At 36.4% G+C, this 26,710-nt stretch overlaps 1 long non-coding RNA gene across 1 annotated transcript in view; it reads right to left on the bottom strand.

The window, feature by feature from the left end:
* Nucleotides 1-23,830, bottom strand: part of LOC118152055 (uncharacterized) — a 73,414-nt gene extending 49,584 nt beyond the window's left edge. Inside the window, exon 1 of the long non-coding RNA XR_004740404.3 lies at nt 23,575-23,830. This is a non-coding gene — a long non-coding RNA (uncharacterized LOC118152055). The remainder of the gene's footprint in view (nt 1-23,574) is intronic.
* Nucleotides 23,831-26,710: the final 2,880 nt, after the last annotated feature.

Raw genomic sequence — 26,710 nt, 5'->3', positions numbered from 1 at the left:
AAATACTCTCAGAAAGAAGACAAGATCCATCATTCTGGGCCTCAACTGTTTTGTAAAATAATGGCTTTTTGATTCAAAGTCTAGAACACAATCAGCAAGAATATAGACCTATGATGATATATAATGACATAAATGAGAATCAGTGTAAATAACAGTAGAAAGATTATATTCTCTCCAGATAATGAAATCATTATATACAGACTAAAAAGCTAATGGATATAAAAAAGTTTAAACTTTCTATTTTAGCAAGGAAATAGAAAGTATATCGTATTTTTGAAGTCAAAAAGACCTGGATAGAAATAGAACTTTAAAAATACAAAAAGGAACATTAAGTATTTTATTGATGGTTTGTGAATATATTGGAGACAAGTAAGAAGAATGGACTGGAATATAGATCAGGAAGAATATCCAAATTAACAAAGGATAGTCAATTGAGTAAAACATAGAAGATAAGAAAGATTTAGAGAGAAAACAAGGAGATTTCTAATATGTGTTTATTTGTATCCCAGAGGAGAAGAAAGAGAAATGATGGCAGAACAAAATGTACTGAGATACTAAAATAATTACCCAAGCTAATGAAATATATCAAGCCATGAAATTGCCAAGCTAACACATCCTATGAGGATTTAAAAAAAAGGCAATTTACAGGCAGAGCAAGATGGCAGAATACAAAGCTCCACTGAGAGTTCTCCATACAGCCCCTGCAAGGACACCCGGAAACAACTATCTACACAAAAGAAGAAAACAAAAACCTTCCTAAGAACCAGAAACTTAGGTGAGCACTCATAGTGTTATACCCGAGCGAATTTAAACAGCAGAGTTTGTTGAGAGTCCACCTTTATTTGGCCGGCGTCCGAGTGTCAGCTAGAGCTCAAACCTCTCAGCCCAGAGCAAAGGGCGGTCAACATTTTTATACCAGTTTAGGATCAGGAGATGGTAAGCAGATTATTATAGAAGCAGAAGGAGCAGGTTAGGGGAGAAGGGGGTCCTAACAAAAAGTTCAACTTAAAATTGTTTTTCTTTTTTTTTTTTTAATTTTTTATTGGATTTTAGGTTTTGGGGTACATGAGCAGAGCATGTAAGACAGTTGCATAGTAACACACATGGCAGTGTGCTTTGCTTTTCTTCTCCCCTTCACCCACATTTGGCATTTCTCCCCAGGCTATCCCTCCCCACCTCCCCCTCCCACTGGTCCTCCCCTTTTCCCCCCAATAGACCCCAGTGTTTAGTACTCCCCTTTCTGTGTCCATGTGTTCTCATTTTTCATCACCCACCTATGAGTGAGAATATGCGGTGTTTCATTTTCTGTTCTTGTGTCAGTTTGCTGAGGATGACGTTCTCCAGATTCATCCATGTCCCTACAAACGACACAAACTCATCATTTCTGATTGCTGCATAATATTCCATGGTGTATATGTGCCACATTTTTCCAATCCAGTCTATTATCAATGGGCATTTGGGTTGATTCCAGGTCTTTGCTATTGTAAACAGTGCTGCAATGAACATTCGTGTACATGTGTCCTTATAGTAGAACGATTTATAGTCTTTTGGATATATACCCAGTAATGGGATTGCTGGGTCAAATGGAATTTCTATTTCTAAGGCCTTGAGGAATCGCCACACTGTCTTCCACAATGGTTGGACTAATTTACACTCCCACCAACAGTGTAAAAGTGTTCCTTTTTCTCCACATCCTCTACAGCATCTGTTGTCTCCAGATTTTTTAATGATCACCATTCTAACTGGCGTGAGATGGTATCTCAATGTGGTTTTGATTTGCATCTCTCTGATGACCAGTGATGATGAGCATTTTTTCATATGATTGTTGGCCTCATATATGTCTTCTTTCATAAAGTGTCTGTTCATATCCTTTGCCCACTTTTGAATGGACTTGTTTGTTTTTTTTCCTGTAAATCTGTTTGAGTTCTTTGTAAATTCTGGATATCAGCCCTTTGTCAGATGGGTAAACTGCAAACATTTTTTCCCATTCTGTTGGTTGCTGATCCACTCTAGTGACTGTTTCTTTTGCCATGCAGAAGCTGTGGAGTTTCATTAGGTCCCATTTGTCTATTTTGGCTTTTGTTGCCAATGCTTTTGGTGTTTTGTTCATGAAGTCCTTGCCTACTCCTATGTCCTGGATAGTTTTGCCTAGATTTCCTTCTAGGGTTTTTATGGTGCCAGGTCTTATGTTTAAGTCTTTAATCCATCTGGAGTTAATTTTAGTGTAAGGTGTCAGGAAGGGGTCCAGTTTCTGCTTTCTGCACATGGCTAGCCAGTTTTCCCAACACCATTTGTTAAACAGGGAATCCTTTCCCCCTTGCTTGTTTTTGTCAGGTTTATCAAAGATTGTATAGTTGTAGATATGTTGTGTTGCCTCCGGTGTCTCTGTTTTGTTCCATTGGTCTATATCTCTGTTTTGGTACCAGTACCATGCTGTTTTGATTACTGTAGCCTTGTAGTATAGTTTGAAATCCGGTAGTGTGATGCCCCCCGCTGTGTTCTTTTTGCTTAGAATTGACTTGGCTATGCGAGCTCTCTTTTGGTTCCATATGAAGTTCATGGTGGTTTTTTCCAGTTCTGTGAAGAAAGTCAATGGTAGCTTGATGGGGATAGCGTTGATTCTGTAAATTACTTTGGGCAGTATAGCCATTTTCATGATATTAATTCTTCCTAACCATGAACATGGAATGTTTCTCCATCTGTTTGTGTCCTCTCTGATTTCGTTGAGCAGTGGTTTGTAGTTCTCCTTGAAGAGGTCCCTTACATTCCTTGTGAGTTGTATTCCAAGGTATTTTATTCTTTTTGTAGCAATTGTGAATGGCAGTTCGTTCTTGATTTGGCTTTCTTTAAGTCTTTAAAATTGTTTTTCTATTCAGGATATGGGGTAGCAACGTGGGGTAACTGTTACACAGTTGTAGATACAGGATGTAAGGGCTGGTGGGCCCTGTTACTCAGAAAATTGGTTACAAAGATGCCAGGTGTCTCAGACGGCAAGCTTTTGGAAGAAAATGTCCTACGTAGCTCAGGGTGGTAAAATGGAGTTAGCAGGATTCATTAAAATATATTCATTATAGCCAACCTTAAGCTAAGGTTTCAATAGTACCTGGTTTTAACTTTGTATCACTGAAGGAACGGAAAAAAAAAAGTCCTGAATCGCCAATGCCATGCCTTCCTGACCCCTGGCAGCAGTGGTGTGGTGCAGAGAGCTTCTCTGAGCACTAGGAGAGGGGGAACACAACAATTCTGAGGCATTGGTCTCAGAAGAACCAGACCAAATTCAGCTGATGCTTTTTCACATAGGGAGCATTTAAACCAACCCTAATCAGAGGGGAACCATGGATCCCAGTGGTCCGAGATTGAGTGCCTGCAAACCTTGCCACTGAGCATCAAAGTGCTCTTGGTTTCTAAGTAAACTTGAAAGGCAGTCGAGACCATAAGGACTGTAACTCTTTGGTGAATCCTAGAGCTGAACTAGGCCCAGACACAGTGAACTAGGGGAGCATGTGACATATTGAGACACCAGCTGTGACAGCCGAGGGAGTGCTAGTAAAACCCCTCCCTTAACCCCAGGCTTCACAGCTCATGACTCCAAAAGACACCCTTTCCTTCTACTTGAGAAGAGCCAAAGGAAGAAAGGGAAGGCCTTTGTCTTACATCCTAGATAGCAGTTCAGCCACAGCAGAATAGGGTACAAGTGATAGCCATGAGATCCTCATTCCAGGCTCCAGCTCTTAGACAACATTTCAAGACACACCCTGGACCAGAAGGTAACCCTCTGTCTTGAAGGAAAGGACCCAGTTTTGGCAGCATTTATCACCTGCTAACTGAAGTGTCTTTGGGACGTGAATAATCAGCAGTGATATCCAAGTATGACATTGAGAGCTTTGGTGGGTCTCTGAGACTTTCTGGTTTAAGGTAAGCTCAGCACATTACCAGCTGTGGTGGCTGTTGAGCAAAACTCCTTCTGCTTGAAAAAAGCAGAGGGGAAAGAAAAGGGGACTTTGTCTTGCACCTTAGGTAGCCACACTGCCACACGGGAGTAAGCCACCAAGAGGGCTCTTGGGGTCTCTGATTCCAGGGCTCAGCTCTTGGATGGCATTTCTGAACTTTTCCTGGTGCAAAGGGGATCCCACTGTCCTGCAGGATGAGTCCCAGGCCAGGCAGCATACACACAAGTTAACTTAAGAGAACTTGAGCCTTAAGGAAAAATCAGCAGTAGACTGGCAGTACTCCTTATGGCCTGCAGTAGCAGTGGCTATGGGGTGAGGCTCCTCTGCCATTGGAAAGGGAAGAGGAGAATAGAAAGGATTGTGTCTTGTGGTTTGGGTGACAGCTCAGCTGTAATACAATAGAATACCAGGTAGACTTTTAAGGGTTTTAACTCTATTCCCAACTCCTGGACAGCACTATTGGACTCACCTACAGTGCTTGCTTCCCTGAAGGAAAGGACACAGGCTTCGCTGGCTTTGCCACCTGCTGATTGTAGTGCCTCAGAGCCTTGAGTGAACATAGGCAGTAGCCAGGGAGTGTTTCCAGCAGGCATTGAGTAAGACCCAGCATTGGGCTGGCTTCAAATGTGAACCAGCACAGTCATTGTAGCAGTGTACACAGGAGTGCTTTTGTCAATCCACCCCCAGCTTTAGGTGGCTCAGAACAGAGAGAGAGAGAGAGAGACTCTGTGTGTTTGGGAGAAAGTAAGGGAAGAGAACAAGAGTCTCTACCTGGTAATCCAGAGAATTCTCCTGGATCAGGTCTAAGATGATCAAGGAGGTACCTCTACAAGTCTGCAAGAACCACAGTGTTACGGGCTTGGGGTGCCCCCTTAAGAAGATCACAACACCAAAATATTTTCAAATATGTGAAACCCTTCCCAAGAAGGATGGCTATGAATAAGTTCAGACAGTGAAGTCCATAATAAATACCTAACTCTTCAATGCACAGACACTGAAGAACATATACTAACATTAACACCATCTGGGAACACATGACCTCACCAAGTGAACTAAATAAGGCACCAGGGACCAATCCTAGAGAAAAGGAGACCAGTGATCTTTCAGACAGAGAATTCTAAATAGCTGTGTTGAGGGTATGCAAAGAAATTCAGGATAACACAGAGATGGAATTCAGAATTCTATCTGAATTTAAAAATCATATTGAAATGATTAAAAATAAGCAGAAATTCTGGAGCTGAAATATGTAACTGACATACTGAAGAATGCAGCAGAATACTTTAATATTGGAATTGATTAAGCAGAAGACAGAATTAGTGAGCTTGAAGATAGATTATTTGAACATGCACAATTAAAAGAGCCAAAAGGAAGAAGAATAAACAACAATGAAGCATGCCTATGAGATCTAGCAAATAGCCTCACAAGGACAAATCTAAGAGTTATTGGCCTTAAAGAGGGAGTAGAGAAAGAAATAGGAGTAGAGAATTTATTCCAAGGGATAATAACAGAGAACTTCTCAAACCTAAAGAAAGATATCAATATTCAGTACACAAAGGTTATAGAACACCAAGCAGATGTAATACAAAGAAGACTATCTCAAGGTATTTATTAATCAAGCCCCCAAAGGTCAAGGATAAAGGCAAGATCCTAAAAGCAAGAGAAAAAAAAACAGTCAACATGCAATGGAGCTCCAATACATCTGGAAGCAGATTTTTTGGTGAAAAACTATACAGGCCAGGAGAAAGTAGCATGACACATTTAAAGTGGTGAGGGAAAACACACACACACACATACACACACACACACACACACACATCCTAGAATAGTATATCTGGTGAAAATATTCTTCAAACATAAATGAGAAATAAAGACTTTCCCAGACAAACAAAAGCTGAGGGATTTCATCAATACCAGAGCCATCCTACAAGAAATGCTAGAAGGAGTACTTCAATGACAGAAAAGAACATTAATGAGCAAGCAATAATCACATAAAAATACAAAACTTACTGGTAATAGTAAGCACACAGAAAAACAGAATAATATCACACTACAACTCTCATGTGTAAACTACTCTTATTTTAAGTAGAAATACTAAATGATGAATCAATCAAAAATAACTAAAATAACTTCTCAAGAATAGTCAGTATAATAAGGTATTAATAGAAACAACAAGAAGTTAAAAAGCAGGAAGATGAAATTAAGGTAAATTTTCCTTAGTTTTCTTTATATTTGTTTGCTTGTTCATGCAAATAATGTTAAGCTGTTATCAGGTTTAAATAATAGGTGATGAGTATTTATCACCCTCATGGTAACCTTAAACGAAAAAACATACAATGAACGCACAAATAAAAATCAAGGAATTAAATCATATCACCAGAGAAAAGCATCTTTACTAGAGAAACAAAGGAATGACAAAAAGGAAGGAAGAAAAGGCCACAGAACAGCAAGAAAACAAATAACAAAATGGCAGGAGTAAAGTCCTTACTTGTCAATAATAACATTGAATGTAAATGGACTAAACTTTTCAATCAAAAGGCATAGACCAGCTGAATGGATGAAAAAAAAACAAGACCCATTGATCTGTTGCCTTCAAGAAGCATACTTCACCTATAAAGGCACACATAGAATGAAAATAAAGGGATGGAAGAAGATATTTCATGCCAATGGAAACCAACAAAAAGCAGGAGTCACTCTACTTACATCAGGCAAACGATTTCAAGACCAAAACTATAAGAAGAGACAGCTATAGGAAACTATGAGAAGGCCCACCATATGAGGAAAAAATGGGTCAATTCAGCAAAGGGATATAACAATTTTAAATATAAATACATATTCACACAGCACTGGAACACCCAGATATACAAAGGAAATATTATTAGAACTAAAGAGAGAAATGGGTCCCAATACAACAATAGCTGGACACTTCAACACGTCACTTTCAAAATGGACAGATCTTCCAGATAGAAACTCAACAAAGAAACTTAATACACACTAGTGACAAAATAGATCTAACATATATCTTTTATTACAGAACATTTCATCCAAGAGCTGTAAAATACACATTTTTGTCTTCAGGACATGGATCATTTTCAAGGATAGACCATATGTTAGGTTACAAAACAAATCTTAAAACATTCAAAAAGATTGAAAACCCAAAGAAGGCCATGAGAAAACTACACAAACAAACCTACATAAAAAAGGTAAAGAGAAAGCACGTGGTGAGATAGCAGATATGTATCTTTAAAAAAGTGTTTATATTAAATATTTGTGAACATAATTATCTACTCAAATGATTTGTAGATAATTACATAAAAATTAGTTAATATTGAGTGTTTACAAGAGAGATATCAAAACATGAATTTACCAAAGGTATACAGTAAAACAATAGAGAAAAGTATCTTACTTAACCTGAACCAGAAAGAAGGTAATATTGTTACATTCACATCAGAGAAAATAAACTGCAAGGCAAAAACAATGCATTATTAGTTATAAAGGGTTATTTCATATGGATGGAAAGTTTCTTATATATTAGGAAGATGTATAAATTCCAAGCCTATATGCAATTAATATGGGGGCATTGAAATATATAAAACAAAATTACTGAAATTTCAAGGAAACAGCACAAATTCACAACATTAAGAGGTATTTGAGGGGAAGAAACAGATCGAAATCAGCAACAATATAATAAATAACCCAAGAAAAAATTTTGACGAAATGATTATGTATTGACTACTGAAGGCAATAACTGAAGATGATACACTTTATTTCAGGCAGACAAAATATTTTTGGTGTTCGATTTGTTTTCAGATTTTCAGTGTTCAATAACCTCTATGGCTAGTACCTACTAGATAAGACAGTGCAGTTCTAAATAACTCACATGCCTTTCTTCATATATAAAAATCAATTTTTTGTGTAATATTATCTTAACTCTTAATTTACTATAATTTATTGAAGTATATTGGGGAATATATATCCTTGTTAGCTAAAGATGATAAAGATGCTAATTACATTTAAAGTACTTTTTTTTTTTTTTTTTTTTTTTGAGACAGAGCCTCACTCCATCACCAGGCGCCAGGCTGGAGTGCAGTGGCGCGACCTCGGCTCACTGCAACCTCCGCCTCCCGGGTTTAAGTAATTCTCTTACCTCAGCCTCCTGAGTAGCTGGGACTACAGGTGCGCGCCACCACACCCAGCTAATTTTTTTTGTATTTTTAGTACAGACGGGGTTTCACCATGTTGGCCAGGATGGTCTTGATTTCTTGATTTCGTGATCTGCCGGCCTTGGCCTCCCAAAGTGCTGGGATTACAGGCGTGAGCCACCGCGCCCAGCCCCATTTAAAGTACTTTTAAAAAGCTGTTCATGCTCCAGTGTTTTTAACCCAGAGGCATTATTTTTATGTTAATAAAGCACTGTAAATATGTAAAAATGTTTATACCTCTTATGCAAAAGATACAATAGAAAAGTATTTACCAAATACCCATCCAAATGCTTGAAAACCAGGAGAAAAGTAGTCACTTACATTGATTAGAATTTAATTGAGAGAGTGTCACCATCTTTTTTTTTTTTTTTTTGCCAAAGGCAAATATTCTGTGAGTCTACTATTTGACATCTATGGGGTCTGAATAGTTTGTGGTCTACATAAATGATCGTTTGAAGGATTGCTTTACAACTCTATTTTTAGTAATAAAGTCAAGAATCGGACTTGTTAGACACTTTACAGCAGAACCACAATAATTTCAAGCTGACTATATCATTTTCATTTGGAGATGCATTATGTGTAGAGAAAAATTTTTCAGTGGACTAACTTGGGCTTTACTGAGATTCTTCAATCTATGACTTCATGTCTTATGTCAAATTTGGAATAATCCCACTTAGTATTTCTTTAGGCCTATATCTGCATTTTTCTCTCCCTTTGCTTTAGTTTCAATATTTTTCTATTATCCTCTCTTTGAGTTCACTAACTCTATTTTTAAACAAATTAGTTCTGATTTTCTAATATCATATAATGCAGTCCTAAAATATTGACTGGATTATTTTTATAGAATCAGTTCCTCTTTTGAAATGATTTAGGTTTTAATCTATTCTCAATTATCTATTTCTTCAGCTATTTTGAAGTCCTTTATTGCCAATTGTGACATCTAGATCATTCTTGAATCTACTTCTATTAATTTATCTCTTAATTATCTGTCACTTTTTTACTTCTTAGTGTGATTAATAATTTTTTTGTTATGCTAACATACTGTAGAGACACTGAGTCAGGATGTCTTCTACAGAGAACTATCAATTAAATTGTGTAAATTCTCTTAAGTCTTGATTTTAGTCCTCATTAAACCAGATCTCTTTCAGTTTCTCCATTACTTCTACAATTTATTCTTTCCTAGAGCACAGCTACAATTTATAGGGACTAGGCTTTCAAGGTTCTCACTTGAAAGGTGTGTGTACTTTAGCTATGCTAAAATCCAAATTTAAAAAAAAAATTCTGCTTGTATGTTTTTTCCACACCCCCCTGCCCCAGATATCTTAGAATCTCAGTATATGTAACTACAATGTAGAAGCTGACTAAAGACTATGATTTTTGCATAGATTTTTAGTACTCCTTTATAGCTCCTATTTCATGGGCACTGTTCTCCCAAATTCAAGTTGCCATGGAAGACTCATACTGATTACTCGTTGTATTACTCAGGGCTGTTGATCTCACTATTTCTACTATGATTTGGAAAATACTGTCAGGAAGAAAATATTTGTAACTATGGAGCTCATCTCAGGATTCCTCTCTCAAGGAATGTTGGTTGCTATCTAAGAATGCTGACATTGTTTTTAAAACTTTGTCCAGCTTAAATAGCTTCTTATAATGACAAAGTAAAAGCTACACCAGCTACTCTGTCATGGTGAAACCTAAAGATCTTTGCAATGAATTTCAATACATCTATTTTTTTTCTTAATTTCTGAAGTTCTATGACAAATCAATACAGATTCGCATATTGTGTATACATTTTTATGTTCTTCTATGGCTTATAGCTTATGTAGTACTTATATATTTGACACTGTGTGTGTGTGTGTATATGTGTGTGTGTGTGCATGTGTGTGTGTGTGTGTAGAGAGAAAGAGAAGGAAGGAGAGAAAGTCAAAGAAATTGGGTAAGTATATAAATGTGTGCATACAATACAATTATATTTTTTTCTACTCAAGCAAAATGATTTCAAACATTAAATATTAGCAGAAAGCTCTTAAAGGTCTTATGAAAATATATCAGATTTGGGGCATCTTTATACAGATACTTATTTCAGGAAATCATTTTTAAGAAACATCTTCTGCAGGTAATCTGCAGTGGCCAAGCAAAATTTCTAGAGCATTAAATGTCTTCTCAAATACCAGAAACTTTCCATTCTCAAAGATATTGTATATTTGACTTAAAATAACTGAATTTTGGATCCACAAAGTGATAAAATGGATAATTGCAATCATAAATAGATTTAATTATTTCTCCTGGGAACCAGTTTTGCTATGATTATATTCACTTCCATTGCTGACAATGGAATCTTATATATCCAGAGTAGACATTCTTAGAACTTTGAGTACATTCAGGGTTTCAATTTTAAAAATGCTATCAAATCAGAAAAGCAACTTTATAACTCATCTCAAAACCATATAGTTTGCCAATGAAGTAAATAAAATGCTAGGAGTATAATTTCTTGAAGCCAGAGCCTTTGTTTTATTGTGAATACTAAACAGCTGTCATTCAATAAATGTTTTGAATACATAAGAAATGAACTCAAAAAAGCCTTTACAATTTAAATTTTTTATATTTCCAGCAGAAAAAAAATATATTTTTTTCTAATATTTTGCATGACATTTTTGCAATACAAAAGTCATAGTTAAGAGCAATTGCTCAGGCATCTGCTTAGTTACATTTTCTCACTGCAATGCACCAGATGTCAAAATCCATTACTGTCATGGTGCCACTTTCATAATTTTAATGAGTGAGATTCTATAACAGATATAAACACTGTCAGAATTTTCCAGCAAATCAAGTCTTATCCAAATTTACTTCTTTTAATAGTTGAGCCTTTTAAAAGTATTCCATTCACTTTTTCTTATCTAAAAACTTTTAACAAGCCAGACAAGTAAGTGGCATGAAGCTTTTTTCTATAACATTATACCAAGTTTTACATTTGTGAACTGATAATTTGACCTACTGGAAGATTGTAGCTAATGTTTTATTAGGATTCTGGAGCTAGGTGTTTTGGTTTGCCTTCTTATCTCTGAGACAGCCAAAGATGAGTGGATCACGAGGTCAAGAGATCGAGACCATCCTGGTCAACATGGTGAAAACCTGTCTCTACTAAAAATACAAAAAAATTAACTGGGCATGGTGGCGTGTGCCTGTAATCCCAGCTACTCAGGAGGCTGAGGCAGGAGAATTGCCTGAACCCAGGAGGCGGAGGTTGTGGTGAGCCGAGATTGTGCCATTGCACTCCAGCCTGGGTAACAAGAGCGAAACTCCGTCTCAAAACAAAAAAGAATTAGCTGGAAAAATTTTTGAGAGTTTTTAGTTAATACTTTGGTAAATAAAAACAAGTGCTTATGCCTGGAGACAATTCTTAGGGTGAAAGTAAACTACCCAAACTAGCTATCAGTTTCTAAGATAGCAGCATTTCAGAACAGAGGAAATATAAGGCAGATGATACAGACACAATGAGTGACGTAAGATGGAACAAAGAAAGAATGAAGTTATTTTGAAACCTGTGTTCTTTCTCAGGGATAGTTTCTGAAGCTTCAAACTACCAACTTGAAACACACTGGCTGAATAGGTAAGCCAAAGTGGTGAATTCCACCTGGGTGGAACCACAGACATTGCCCCACAGGTGTTAAACACCTGTCCTCTAGTTTCCCTTCTTCAAATTAAGTATTCTACCTTGATCCACTTGGGAAAAGCCTGCCTCTCTCTCTCAAAATAAATTATGTTAAAAATAGACAAATAATATAACAAATGTAAATCATTTTGCACGAATTTTGGTCTGTCGGTGATAACTAGAAAATTGTTTTTTTACTTTTGTTATTTTTTTAACTTATTTTATTAGCTTTTTCCCATACTCACTTGTGGTGGTGGGAGCGGTGGGCAAACTGGGCAGATGGCAGTAACTCATTCCAGCTGCTACCTTCGGCTTCTAATGACTACCTAGAAACAGGTTTAAAAAGCCCCATCTTCTTCTGACTTGTACCATTTCCCCCAGATGTTCAGATCTAACTCAATCACCAGTTATTCTTTTGCCCCACTCTGGGAAACAGTAAAGCTAAAAATAGGTCATAAGTAGATTATTAGTGTGAAGTCCAACGTTAGTATCCTCATAAAATAATCAAGCCAGAATTTTTCCTGAATGAGTGCTAAAAGGGAGGGTCATCTTAACAGCACAATAATTTAGTAAGCATTTGCAACATTAAAGATTTTTCAACCTGGCCCCACTGTTTCCAATAATCATGAAAACTACTTTCAATATAAAAAGCCACAAGCACAGGGTGCTCTTAGCTGATTTCTGCTGCCAGGACATCTATAGCAGAGGCTCAGTTGCCAGGAAAAGAGCCAGTGAAGTTTGAGCTGATTAAATTTCAAACGAAGATTTATCACAATTGTTTAGAGTTTTATTTCACTCAAATAATGGAAATACTGTGCGATAGAAAAGCATTGATGAATTTTGTATTTCCATCCTTGGCACTTAAAAACAATTGTAAATATAGTCCAAATACCAATCTCAGACCATCCCTAACACATGTATAAGAGGTTTGAGATAGTGTGAATATATATACCTTCCTACATTGCTTTATGTGGGGCCCGTGAGAGATACTTGGTTAGGAGGCAGAACCTTCACAGCTTTGTGCTGTCCTTTTCATAGTGACTTAGTTCTCCTGAGATCTGGTTAAGGGTGGCACCTGCCCCACTCCCACTTTCTCTCACTCCTACTTTCCCTGGGTATCCAAGCCCCTATTTACTCTCTACCATGAGTAAAAGATTCCTGAGGCCTCCCCAAAAGCTGAACAGATACCTGTACAATGCTTCCTGTAAAGGCTGCAATGCCGTGAGCCAATAAAACCTCTTTCCTTTATAAATTGCATAGTTAAAGGTATGTATTTATAGCAAGGCAAAAACAGCCTGATACAAGATTTCTCTTGTTAAACAAGGGTAAATTTTTAAAAGCACCTAAAACAAAACAAAACAAAACAAAATTTAAGCATAGAAGGTAAAATGTATAGGAAAATCACAAAATGTATATTCAGCCCTGCCACGGAGAATTCTTATATTCTCTAAGGAATAGTACCCAGCTGAATATATTCGGCATCTACCGGCCAAGTGGTCCCTAAGAAAGGGAGGGAGAACTTAATAATTTGCAAAATGTCTTTAGTTACTAATGATCTAAATCAATCCATACATTTCTCAAATGCTCCAGTTAATCAAATTGGTCGTGTAAGCATGGCTTAAAAATACAAAATTAGTACATATTTATCTTACCACACATTGCCTTCTCTCTATGTTAGTATGATTTTAAGTCTGAATAGTCACTGGAAAAATTGCAATAAATTGCAATGAATTAAATTATACTGTTGGTAATTCACCTATTTCTTTGGTACTACTTAAAAGCTATAAAAATGTCAGTGGAAAGATGAATGAATTCAGGAAATGAAAATATTTTCATCATTTTTAATATCTTTGATACAGAAAATAAACATGGAAAACATGACACTTATTATTATCATATAGTTTCCAGTGTTTTCTGAAATCATTCTTTATCAAGCAGGCTACAAGTGCTTCTCAAAAATTGACTTTTCAACAATAAATCTGTAAAACATGCATGATTTACAAATTGTTGAGCTAAAATAACACCTTCAATAATATTCCTTCCTAAAAATTTGGGATTTATTCTCAATACATTTATTAAAATCAACCCTTAAAACTATGACCCATCTTTTTCTGCCTTACAGAAGGTTAAGATGACACACACTTAAAATGTATCTCTGGATACAATTTGTTTTTCTGACAAAATACATAGATTTACATATAACTTAGTAAATATTTAGAAGCAAAAAAAAAAAAAAAAAAAAGGCTAAGCACTGCATTTTATGTAAAGCCTTAAAAAAAAGCAGAACAGATTTTAAATCAAGAACATAACTTGTACAATTTGGAGTTTTGATTTGTTAGGTTTTATTTATCCAAAGCACATGATAGGGAATGGAATCAGGTAGTTGTCGGTTTGGATCCTGGCCTTTCCATTATGGTCAGGAAATCCTGAAAAAATTGCTTTCGATTCAAACTGCAGCTCCTTATTAACAAAAATAGGCATTACATCTACACATATTTACTGTTTTGAAACGTAAATGAATATGACAGTAGAATTGTAATTTTATAACTAACATTTAATGGAGGCATATGATGTGTTAGATTGTTTGATAAATATTTTAAATACATTGCCTTATTTAATTCTTAGAGAACTCTATATAGAGATATTATATTATCTGTATTTTATGCGATAGAAAATATAGAGGTAAAGTTGAAAATGTTAAGTAATTTTGCATCAGATAATAATTATTACCTCTGTAGCGAAGCTCTCATTCAGTGAAAAAAAAATTTCTGCTCTCAAAGGGGCTAGGACATGATTGGTGTTCAATCAGTTGTATTGTCCTAATTTTAAAATTTATAATTTTTTTTTTTAATTTAGGGGAATGGATTATTACATTGGCTACTGGAGACAGATCAAGATTCAGTCCCTATTTTGACACTCGGGGTGACACCAAGTCATCTAAGCTTCAGTTTCCAAATCTGTGAAGATGGGAGAAAACACATGTTGTAAACTAATAAAAAAAGAGATTATTGGATTTTAATTCTTACTAGAGAGAGAGAGAGAGAGACATGTTAACCTTCATACTATCAGAGTTTTGACCCTTCCTCAAAAGATAAATAAAAATAATTTGGTGCTTTAGAATATAATAATCTTGAGATCTGATATTTCTAACAGCTAAAGCCATGGAAATCTGTGCCTGTTTCCCAGGAGATTCTGGAATAATCAGCACTTTATGCATATTTTAAAAGCTAGATAAAAAATAATGGTTGCTACAAAAATAGATTTTCTTTCCTCCCACAGAAGGGCTTATGGGCCAGCTACATTTGTTCCTCTTATCATTTGGAAATCGTTCTAGTTCTGAATTTGCCCCAAATCTAAATATTCTCATCAGTTACTCCAGAGCTTATTCATATTACATTTACATTTCTACTCTAAGTAGTTCAGATTTATAGGTTTGGTTTCATTAATATTATTTCATTTCTTATATCTGATGTTAGAACCAAATTGTTTTTTAAAAATTTCCCATAGTCACTAATCAAATCATTTTTCTCAATTTTGATATTTTTGAAAAATAGTAATAATGACTATTATGTCATTATTTTATGTCATTATCATTGTAATGACATAAAAATTAGTTGCTGATTTCAATTTCTGCTATAAATCAAGATAAATAGGATTAATTTTTCATCACATATATGAGTAATATCTTATTTTTGTTTCTCTATCAATTTCAAGTTTATAAAAGGATTTGGTAAAACTTTTCTCAGCAGAACTAGTATGAAGAAAACATGACAGTGAAAGGAAGGGTATAGAAATACTCAGCAAACTTGGAAAAAAAGCTAAGGCAAAGAGGGAATTTTACACTCACCAATAGATCTCATTTTGAAAAATATCTAATACATGAAATAAGTATTTATTACGTAAACAATTGTTAAAGTTGACTTCATGACATTTCATTTATTTAAAAAAAGAATGAAGAAAGCAAATGCAAATGTAAAAGTAGCTTGCTAGCTGGATGTCGCCTGTAATCCCAACACTTTGGGAGTCCCAGGCAGGCTGATCACAAGGTCAAGATATTGAGACCATACTGGCCAAGATGGTGAAATCCCATCTCTAAAAAAAAAAAAATATATATATATATATATATAAATTAGCAGGGCATGCTCCTGTAGTCCCAGCTACTCAGGAGGCCAAGGCAGAAAAATCACTTGAACCTGGGAGGTATAGGTTGTAGTGAGCCGAGATCGTGTCATTGCACAGAGTGAGACTCCTCAAAAAATAAAAAGTACATGTTATTTAGCATCAATATACTGAAAGTGTTTGCCCACTCTTTGAATCAAAACGGTTTTACAATTAGAAGAAAATTCCACACATAGCCTTCTGATAATATTTAGTGAAAAAAATAGAATAAAAATGTCATCTTATATAATGCTTTTGTGTTATAGTTAAAATACCAGAACTTTGCGGGATATATGTTTTACATGAATGTAATTTGTATAAAAGTTTAATCTGAAAGAAGTTTTAAATCCACTCATCCTAGTTCCTGTGCCTTTGTTATATTTCCTGACAGCACATCTATTCCAAAGCCCCAATTTTATCACTCATGTTGTCTGACTACAAATTGAATTTCACTGTTAATTGTCAAATGCCCTGAAGGTTTGGTGCTAGACCCAGGGCCACAACCTTTGTAAAGGTAATTTTATTATATTATGCTTGGAATTTGAGAAGTGATATTTGTCACCCTATAATGAATTATATGCGTATAGTAAAGGTCTTTGTCTTTCTCTATTACTTCAAATTTTTTCTAAAGATGCCCTCTCGAGTGGTTGATCCTAAATATTTTGAGAATTCAAGTTCAAAAAGAATGTCATAAAATGTTGTAATGTTGTGTGCTTATCAACACATTTACCATCTTAAAAAAGACTTGTTTATCTCTGTAACATAGCACTGAGACTGAAAAATCCAGGCAATTACACAACTGGTAATAGTAGTCTCTTGCTACGCAAAAGGTGGTCCATGAAACCGTGATAGTGACATCACTGGAGCTTGTTGCATTTGCGGAAACTCATCCACATCCTGGACTTACTGAATCTGAATCTGGTTTTAACAATGTGCCCAGTGGTTTGAATGTATATTACATTTTGAGAACACTGCAAAGTCATAGCTTTAGTGAATCTCAAGGTTTTGTGAGCTCAGATGGGCAGTCCTGAAACACCAGTTATACCAAGCAAAGTTTATGGAGCTTCTGAGCAAAATGTGGATAGGTTGGCCTGTACCTGTAATATTGGGGTTCAGGGTGCCCTCAGCTCCCCTGAGAGGACCTTTCTCCAGGTTCTTGGTCTCCTGCCCTCTCAAGAATGAGAAAGGGGACCACGGTGCAGTGCACAGTAAATGCCAGACTCAAAAGTGTTTGTAGAAAGTGATTTATTTAAAGAGACAGAGAAACAGAAGGAGAGAGAAAGAAAGAGCTAACTCTCACACTAAGTGAGAGAATCCAGACAGATGGAATCCAGGAGAGGAGAGCAGCTTCCACACTGAGTAGAAGGGAATAGACAGATGAAGTTTAGGAGGGGAAGAGAGGCTTCCACAAGAAAGTGTGGAAGGGTACTCCAGGGAAAAATCCAGAATAGAGAAAAACAGCTTCCATGAAGGGAGTGTTTGTGGAAGGGGATCCAATCATGGAGTCCAAAGGGGTGTGGAAGAAGGGGACTTTTAACCTGGGAGGAACCCCCACCCTCTCTAAGACCCCTGGGCCAATGAAAGGAGTTCCCTAGTACTTCTGCTGGAGTGATTGACTCTTAGTTTCTTCCCGCTCCCACGAAATTCAAATATAAACGGTTAAATCTCCTGGATGGAGAGAGATGGGAGGGGGGGCATGGTGCTAGGAAGTTCTTGCCCTTAAAACTACGCCCCCTTGTGGACCTGGAAATGATACACATTTCCTCATACCAATTGTTAGATGTTAAAATTATACTAAAAAATATTCTCAATGTTTTAGTAGGTGAAGAACATTTAATTAAAATAAGTTTTTACAAAATGTCAAGTGTTATATTCAAAATGACACTTATTAGCTTTCACTGGCACTCTTCATTCAGGTATGTAGTAAGGACTCCACATAAACCTGAAGAAAATTGTTAGTGTTCGTGTGCTCCAAACTAAAGTGCAATTCATAACCTGGGCATTACCATCCCAAAACAGTGATAGCTCTCACACCTAGCAGACAGCATCAAAAACTAAAAGTACTTTATGACACAACGGACATATTGACTGATTGAAATCTCTACTCTTTTTAATTCATCTTTTTAGAAATGTTGTAAACATATATAATAAAATAGTGGTACATAAGTTAGGTGCAAGAATTAAGTTTTAGCTCTGAAGCTATGGGAAAACATTTCACGTTTCTTTTAATGTTCCATGTTTCTCAAAACATTTGTTGCCAAAGTTTTATTTTGCTTTTCAATTTTAGATGTTTTTCTAGTTACCTTCAGAAAATTTTATTTTTACAATATAAACTACATGATCACAATTCATCTTCTAATTGTCCACCTAAGTTTAGTAATAGGTTAAAAAATATCAGTTTAGTTTCAACTTTGAAGTTGAGAATGTAAAACAAAAATTTGTTACTAAACAATAGATATGCAGATCCCAAATACAAAGAAGATTTAAGCTACTAAAATAGCTTCATTCGTTTCATTTTTTAGGACATTCAAGCTTTTATAAATAGCAATGACATGAGGATAAAAATTCCATGATATAAGAATTTACAACACTAGCAATATATTCCTATCAAAATATTGACATGGAGAAATATCGCTTTCCAAAATAGATACAGCATCTTAAAATAATGAAAATCAAGTTCTGTGGTTCTAAGAGCTTTAAAATATCAGGGATTAAAAACTCTGCTATGATAATATTTGTATAACATAAAATATTATGATAACTTAAACATAATTAATGGTCTGGCTGACCTTTCTGACTGACCATTTTTGACCAGGAAACCGTTGATTAAAAAAGCTGCTGTTAAATGTACTGTTCTCATTCTATTCCAGTCTAGAGAGAAAAGAATCAACTATAATATTTTTGGTGACCATTTAAGTGTAGATTAAAATTCAAATGACAAGGAATAATTTTGTTAAAAGCATATACAGTTGGCCTTTTTTATCCATGAGTTTTGCATCCATAAATTCAAAAACATGTTTAAAATTGCATCTGTAAAGAACATGTACAGATCTTTCTTTCTTGTCATTATTCCCTAAACAATACCATGTAACAACCATTTGCATACCACTTATATTGCATTGGGTGTTATAGGTAATCTAGAGATTAAGTGAAGGATATGTGAATAGGTTCTATGCAAATACCACACCATTTTACATAAGGACTTAAGCATCTTTGGATTCTGGTATCTGTGAGGGTACTGGAAGCAGTCCTCTGTGGATATAGAGCAATGATTGTATTTGAACTTGGAAAACACTAGTAAGAAGTTTCAGTGATTAAGACTTAACTGGGAATTTCAGATGCATATAGAACATTCAAGAGAGAGAAATTTCTAAATATATTTTCAAATTTATTATTCAGCTAGGACTTTATTTTTATTGCATTTCAGGTTTTGGGGTACATGTGCAGAGCATGCAAGACATTTGCATATCAGCTAGGACTTTTTAACATGACCCAAATGAAAGTTAGGACATTTAAGGACTGACTTAACAATGTAATTCTGCAACTAAATAAAACTCTGCAGTCCCGGTTGTACTTAACCCGTCTAGATTACCTGACAGAAACAAAAAGTAATTGTAATTTTTCCTCATCTAATTGTTGGAAATGTAGTTAATAACATCAAAAACTCCATGGGCTTAAATAACTGTTATGAGTTCCAGTATCTTAAAGGCACTCGTAGATGCAGGATTTTAGATTTAGGAGATTTCAGGTTTTGTTTATAACTATTCTTATGAACTGAGTCCTGAAACAATATTTTCCTAGACCAGAGTTCTCAATTACAATGTTTCAATAGAATCACTTGGGAACTTTAAAAAATATTTATGTCTGGGTAGCACTGCTTAGGGATTCTGATGATTAAAAACGGCAGGTTCGGTGGAACGCGGTGGCTCATGCCTGTAATCCCAGAACTTTGGGAGGTCGAGGCGGGTGGATCATGAGGTCAAGAGAGCGAGACCATCTTGGTCAACATGGTGAGACCCCGTCTCTACTAAAGATACAAAAAATTAGCTGGGCATGGTGGCGCTGCCTGTAATCCCAGCTACTCAGGAGGCTGAGGCAGGAGAATTGCCTGAACCCAGGAGGCGGAGGTTGCGGTGAGCTGAGATTGCGCCATTGCACTCCAGCCTGGGTCACAAGAGCGAAACTCCATCTCAAAAAAAAAAAAAAAGAAAAAGAAAAAAAAAAAAAAAACGGCAGGTTCAGAACTTTGGTATTTTTTTAAAAAGCTCTTTGGGTAGTTTCTAATGTGAGGCCAATCTTGAGAACCACTGGTCTAGAGTGGTCTAGAACTATTCTAGTCTAGTGTTTAAACTGTCTCAAAAAAGACAAGGTTTATTTTCAGAGCAATTTTTTCAACTTTAATCCTCATCATTTGTTTATCAAACATTTATTGAACAACTTCAGTGGGAACTTATTGGGCTATGTTCAGAGGGTACAAGAGTGTAAAATATAATGAAATAATCCCTGCCCTTAATCTATTGACAGTCTAGTGGAAGAGCCATTTAATAAAGAAATGATCGCGATATAGTGGTAGGAAAGGGTTAGGAATGTGTTATAGATTCTCCAGAAGGAAAGAGGCAAAGAGAGGTAACAATGGTGGGGAAAGGATGTCAAAGAAAAGATGAGCAAAGACCTGCAGCAAGAAAGATCTCCTTTATTGAATAGGAGTGGTGAGAGAGGGCATCCTTGTCTAGTACCAGATTCCTATTCAATATAGTACTGGAAGTTCTAGCCAGAGCAATCAGGCAAGAAAAAGAAATAAAGGGTATTCAAATAGGAAAGGTGGAAGCCAAATTGTCTCTATTTGCAGACGACATGATAGTATACCTAGAAGACCCCATCGCCTCAGCCCAAAAACTCCTGAAACTGATAAACAACTTCAGCAAAGTCTCAGGATATAAAATCAATGTGCAAAAATCACAAGCATTCGTCTACACCAATAACAGACTTAAAGAAAGCCAAATCAAGAGTGAACTGCCATTCGCAATTGCTACAAAAAGAATAAAATACCTTGGAATACAACTCACAAGGAATGTAAGGGACCTCTTCAAGGAGAACTACAAACCACTGCTCAACGAAATCAGAGAGGACACAAACAGATGGAGAAACATTCCATGTTCATGGTTAGGAAGAATTAATATCGTGAAAATGGCTATACTGCCCAAAGTAATTTACAGAATCAACGCTATCCCCATCAAGCTACCATTGACTTTCTTCACAGAACTGGAAAAAACCACCATGAACTTTATATGGAACCAAAAGAGAGCCCGCATAGCCAAGTCAATTCTAAGCAAAAAGAACACAGCGGGGGGCATCACACTACCGGATTTCAAACTATACTACAAGGCTACAGTAATCAAAACAGCATGGTACTGGTACCAAAACAGAGATATAGACCAATGGAACAAAACAGAGGCACCGGAGGCAACACAACGTACATACAACTATACAATCTTTGATAAACCTGACAAAAATAAGCAATGGGGCAAGGATTCCATGTTTAACAAATGGTGTTGGGAAAACTGGCTAGCCATGTGCAGAAAGCAGAAACTGGACCCCTTCCTGACACCTTACACTAAAATTAACTCCAGATGGATTAAAGACTTAAACATAAGACCTGGCACCATAAAAACCCTAGAAGGAAATCTAGGCAAAACTATCCAGGACATAGGAGTAGGCAAGGACTTCATGAACAAAACACCAAGAGCATTGGCAACAAAAGCCGAAATAGACAAATGGGACCTAATGAAACTCCACAGCTTCTGCACGGCAAAAGAAACAGTCACTAGAGTGGATCGGCAACCAACAGAATGGGAAAAAATTTTCGCAGTCTACCCATCTGACAAAGGGCTGATATCCAGAATTTACAAACAACTCAAGCAGATTTACAGGAAAAAAACAAACAAGCCCATTCAAAAGTGGGCAAAGGATATGAACAGATACTTTACGAAAGAAGACATATATGAGGCCAACAATCATATGAAAAAATGCTCATCGTCACTGGTCATCAGAGAGATGCAAATCAAAACCACATTGAGATACCATCTCACGCCAGTTAGAATGGCGATCATTAAAAAATCTGGAGACAACAGATGCTGGAGAGGATGTGGAGAAAAAGGAACACTTTTACACTGTTGGTGGGAGTGTAAATTAGTTCAACCATTGTGGAAGACAGTGTGGCGATTCCTCAAGGCCTTAGAAATAGAAATTCCATTTGACCCAGCAATCCCATTACTGGGTATATATCCAAAAGACTATAAATCGTTCTACTATAAGGACACATGTACACGAATGTTCATTGCAGCACTGTTTACAATAGCAAAGACCTGGAATCAACCCAAATGCCCATTGATAATAGACTGGATTGGAAAAATGTGGCACATATACACCATGGAATATTATGCAGCACTCAGAAATGATGAGTTCGTGTCGTTTGTAGGGACATGGATGAATCTGGAAAACATCATCCTCAGCAAACTGACACAAGAACAGAAAATGAAACACCGCATATTCTCACTCATAGGTGGGTGATGAAAAATGAGAACACATGGACACAGAAAGGGGAGTACTAAACACTGGGGTCTATTGGGGGGAAAAGGGGAGGGCCAGTGGGAGGGGGAGGTGGGGAGGGATAGCCTGGGGAGAAATGCCAAATGTGGGTGAAGGGGAGAAGAAAAGCAAAGCACACTGCCATGTGTGTACCTACGCAACTGTCTTGCATGCTCTGCTCATGTACCCCAAAACCTATAATCCAATAAAAAATTTAAAAAAAAAAAAAAAAAAAAAAGAAAGATCTCCTTGAGTCCTTTTGGGTCAGCTCAGTTCTGAGTGCCACTTTACTTGGGGTCACTCCTTTTATTCCAAGCAGCTCAGCATAATGGCAACAACAGTTAGGAAGACCTGTGCTGGTGGATCAGGGTGGCCAGGAAATAAGGAAATAAGCCCCTCAAGAAAAGAAGTCTCCACTGTCCCTCCACCCCATTCACATTAAGGGCCATGGGTTCTTGGAGAGGGTTTCAGATGGGCACATTAAAAGAAAGAAAGAAAGAAAGAAAGAAAAATATCATAGCTAGACCACTGAGAACTGAGCATGGTCCTGGGAGTGTGAGAGGCTTTGTAGACTCTGAGTATAACTTTTTATTAGATACAACAGAATATCATTAAATGATTATAAGAATAGCAAAAAAATGAAAAATTAGTATTGTTTTGCTATGCCATAGTTAATAATAATAGAAATCACTTACACAATTTTAATAATATATGGATTTCTTTTAAAATAATTATGTATTACTAAATATATAGCTTATTCTCCTTAATGAGGGCAAATATCACTTAAAATATTTTTAATGAATTCATTTATTTACTATTTCTCTGTTTTTACAGATGAAGAAACGGTAATAGAGAAGTTAAGTGACCCTGAAGGTCACATAGTGTGTTGGTTTACTCTTGCATTGCTATAAAGGAATGCCGGGGACTGGGTGGGTAATTTACAAAGAAAAGTTGTTTAGTTGGCTCATGGTTCTGTAGGCATATTAAGAGCATCTGCTTCTGGCGAGGGATTCAGGAAGCTTACCATCATGGTGGAAGAAGGAAGCCAGCATGTTATACGGCAAGAGAGGGAGCGAGAGAGAGAGAAGGGAGAGGTTCCAGACCCTTTAGCAACCAAATCTCCAGTGACCTGAGCAAGAACTCATGTATCACAAAGGGCATGGTGCTAACAATTCATGGGGGGATCTGCCCTTGTGATCCAATCACCTTCCATCTGGCCCCACCTCCAACATTGAGAATCAAATTTCAGGATGAGTTTTGTAGGGGACAAACATCCAAAACATATCACATAGTAAACAAATGGCAGAGTCAGAATTAAAACCACAGAATGACTCTAGGGCCAGCATTACCATGCTAATAATGACTCACATTTTAAAAATTTCATTTTGTGATTTTTTTTTCCCAAAACTTTTATTATAATTTCATGTATTATTAAGTAGATAGTAATATTCCTGTATTAACTATTGTTGGCAATTTACATGTTAGGAAATGACTTAAAATATTTAGTTTTTATATTCTCATTTCCTTAAAATATTTATTTCAAATTTATTATTATTTAATTATTTTCTTCAGAATGAAAAGACAGAAATAGGATTTTTATTATCCAGAATCATCTTAATATTGCATTTTTTTCTAGAAAAATTGATAACCTTTGATTGCAAAATTTAGTTACCCCCTCATTTTTCATGGATTAATTTTATTTAATTTTCATTTTATAAAACATGAAGACTTATTTTATCAAATATGAGGAGTTAAGAGGTTGAGCAAGAGCTGCTACCAGAAGAGTCCCCTATCCCAACAGCTGAGCTTTCCTGGAAGGCAGGAAGAGGCACCATATCCTTGTGAAGCTATCCTCACAGAAAGACAGCAAAGGAATTGTGGCTGCTCTGACTCTGTTTCTCCCCTTCAAAAGAGGTTTCATTGGAAATGAAGTCATGGTATGAGCTGAGAAGATAGACCAGCTACTTTCTCCTCTGTGCCTAGGAGGGAGCCCTTGGCAGGAAGAACCTTTTTCATTCATTCCAGACTGACCAAAATCTATGCAAGTAGTAAGATTGTTTCAAAAAGCATTGGCAACAAAAGCCAAAATAAACAAATGGGACCTAATCAAACTCCACAGCTTCTGCACCACAAAAGAAACAGTCACTAGAGTGAATCCGCAACCAACAGAATGGGAAAAAAATTTTGCAGTTTACCCATCTGACAAAGGGTTGATATCCAGAATTTACAAAGAACTCAAACAGATTTACAAGAAAAAAACAAACAAGCCCATTCAAAAATGGGCAAAGGATATGAACAGACACTTTACAAAAGAAGACATACATGAGGCCAAAAAAATATGAAAAAATACTCATCATCACTGGTCATTAGAGAGTTGCAAATCAAAACCAAACTGAGATACCATCTCATGCCAGTTAGAATGGTGAGCATTAAAAAATCTGGAAACAACAGATGCTGGAGAGGATGTGGAGAAATAGGAACACTTTTACACTGTTGGTGGGAGCGTAAATTAGTTCAACCATTGTGGAAGACAGTGTGGCGATTCCTCAAGGCCTTAGAAATAGAAATTCCATTTGACCCAGCAATCCCATTACTGGGTATATATCCAAAGGACTATAAATCGTTCTACTATAAGGACACATGCACACGAATGTTCATTGTGGCACTGTTTACAATAGCAAAGACCTGGAACCAACCCAAATGCCCATTGATGATAGACTGGACTGGGAAAATGTGGCACATATACACCATGGAATACTATGCAGCAATCAAAAACGATGAGTTCGTGTCCTCTGTAAGGACATGGATGAATCTGGAGAACATCATTCTCAGCAAACTGACACAAGAACAGAAAATGAAATACCACGTATTCTCACTCATAGGCAGGTGATGAAAAATGAGAACACATGGACACAGGGAAGGGAGTACTACACATCAGGGTCTATTGGAGGAATGGGGAAGGACAGCGGGGGCAGGGAGCTGGGGAGGGATAGCCTGGAGAGAAATGCCAAATGTGGGTGAGGGGCAGGAAGGCAGCAAAACACACTGCCATGAGTGTACCTATGCAACTATTTTGCATGTTCTGCACATGTACCCCAAAACCTAAAATGCAATAAAAAAAGAAAAAAAAAGAGACAAGGGTTAAAAACAAAACAAAACAAAATCCCTTTGCTGGAAGTTCACTTCAGGTGTCTCCTCCTCTAAGGTTCTCAAGGCAGAGATCTTATCTTGATTGTCGCTGGTCCCCAGTAATTAGAGTGCAATTACTACTTTGAAAACAACTGGAGAAAAGCCTCAATGTGTGATGGTAGTGAGAGTTCAATGGCATCCCACAACAGTTCCTAACGAAGTTTATGAGAAGCAAATTGGTGCACTTGAAGAAGAGTGTTTGGGCAGAAAGAATAGGATATGCAAATGTCTTGTGGGTAGGAAACGTGGAAAAATGCATGGAAGAAATTAGGTACGAATATGTGTGTAAGTTATAAAGACACACTCTTGAGTGTAGATAGCTTTCCTAACCCCGAATGATGTTTGGTTTTCTTCTTTGATATTGGAAGCTCCAATCCAACTTGCAAATAAATAAATAAATTTGTTTTTAGAAAGTTTTGTTATGTATGTGTTCCCAGTTTTCAGCTGGTGTGAGTGATTGCCTTAGTCTATGAGGGCTCTTGACAATTGTTACTCACACTGGCACGTGACTAATGTGAATTAATGTTGATTTCCTTGGGCTCTCACTATTTACCTGAGTCATTCTTCACTTATAAATTGTTTTCTCTATCTACCATAATTTATATCAGCAAGAAAAACATAAAATGAAGAAAAAATTTGTGGATAAAAGATAAAAATCACTAATGAAGTAATTACACTATTTCTTGTGACTGCTTTATGTTATTTTTCTCCAAAAATATTAATTTACCACTTCTGCTTTTACAAGAAAAGTAGTGGCAGATTTCTGGATCAGCCAAATCATAGACTGATGCAATCAGCAATGACACAATTCATGATCCTTCAAATAAAACTGTGCAACTTCAAATTATTTCAAAAGTATCTTCACATTATTTCAAAAGTGTTTTCTTTATGTACAAATCATTATTGTTCTCAAACATTTTACTGTTATTTCTCTTAGTTAAAATTATTATGAATTTTTTTCAGTAGCATGT

This window comes from Callithrix jacchus, chromosome 3 (genome assembly GCF_049354715.1).
Source record: "Callithrix jacchus isolate 240 chromosome 3, calJac240_pri, whole genome shotgun sequence".
In the NCBI taxonomy this organism is placed as follows: domain Eukaryota; kingdom Metazoa; phylum Chordata; class Mammalia; order Primates; family Cebidae; genus Callithrix; species Callithrix jacchus.
The sequence above is the reverse complement of the archived record's forward strand: the minus strand, read 5'-3'. Positions and strand labels throughout refer to the sequence as shown.